The sequence below is a fragment of the Saccostrea cucullata genome, unplaced genomic scaffold (genome assembly GCF_032062105.1).
Source record: "Saccostrea cucullata isolate Sc308-1 unplaced genomic scaffold, CSIRO_AGI_Scuc_v1 ctg18289, whole genome shotgun sequence".
NCBI classification, from domain to species: domain Eukaryota; kingdom Metazoa; phylum Mollusca; class Bivalvia; order Ostreida; family Ostreidae; genus Saccostrea; species Saccostrea cuccullata.
The window spans coordinates 3,832-5,000 of NW_026939875.1; positions in this window are offsets into that span (position 1 = coordinate 3,832).

Sequence of the window (1,169 nt, forward strand, 5' to 3'; positions counted from 1 at the left end):
CTGAGTTTCTTCGGGTGACCGAAACTTTTACTTTTTAAAAAATTAGAGTGTTCGAAGCAGGAATTCGCCCTGCACAATGGTGCTGGAAAAATCGAAATAGGACCTGGTTCTATTTTGTTGGTTTTCGGAACACGAGGTATAAGTTAGAGGGACTGACGGGGGAGCATGATATGGCGGGGTGAGGTAAATCGAAACCGCACCAGACGGCCTACAGCAAGCATTTCCAAGCATGTTTTCATTAGTCACGAAAGCAGATTCGAAGACGATGGAGTACCGCCGTACTGACCATAAACGATGCCCAGCATCCGCCGAGTTGCTTCAATGACTCGGCGAGCAGCCCCCGGGAAACCAATCTTGGGTTTCCGGGGGGCTGGTTGCGAAGCTGAAACTTAAAGGAATTGACGGAAGGGCGCCCGCCGGAGTGGAGCCTGCGCTTAATTTGACTGACCAGGAAATTCACCGCCCGAACACTGTAAGGATTGACAGATTGAGAGCTCTTCTGATTGGTGGGTGGTGGTGCTGGCCTTTTAGTTGGTGGAGCGATTTGTCTGGTTAATTCCGATAACGAACGAGACTCTAACCTACTAAATAGTTCACCGATCTAATTAGTCGGTGCAACTTCTTAGAGGGACAAGTGACGTTTAGCCACACGAGATGAGCGATACAGGTCTGTGATGCCCTTAGATGTTCGGGGCCGCCGCGCGCTACACTGAAGGAATCAACAGGTATATGTCTGCCCGAAAAGGCGGGTTTTTGAACCTCCTTCGTGCTAGGGATTGGGGGTGTATTACCCCATGAACGAGGAATTCCAGTAAGCACAAGTCGCGAGCTCGCTTGTTACGTCCCTGCCCTTTGTACCACCGCCCGTCGCTACTACCGATTGGATGGTTTAGTGAGCTCCTTGGACTGGTCCCGACGGCGCGGCAAAGCGTTGTCGCTGTCCGGGAAGAAGGGCAAACTGTACTATTAGAGGAAGTAAAAGTCGTAACAAGGTTTTTTAGGTGAACCTGCGGAAGGATATTAAAAAAAAAGACAAGGGAGCAACCTTTTGGCAAACCATTCATGGTGAGATGTGACGTCAAACCCCGGACCCCGTACCGGGTCGCCGGATGATGAGAAGAAAACGTTTGTCTTTTTCGGTGGTACCGAGACCCTTTGGGCAGTGGGCG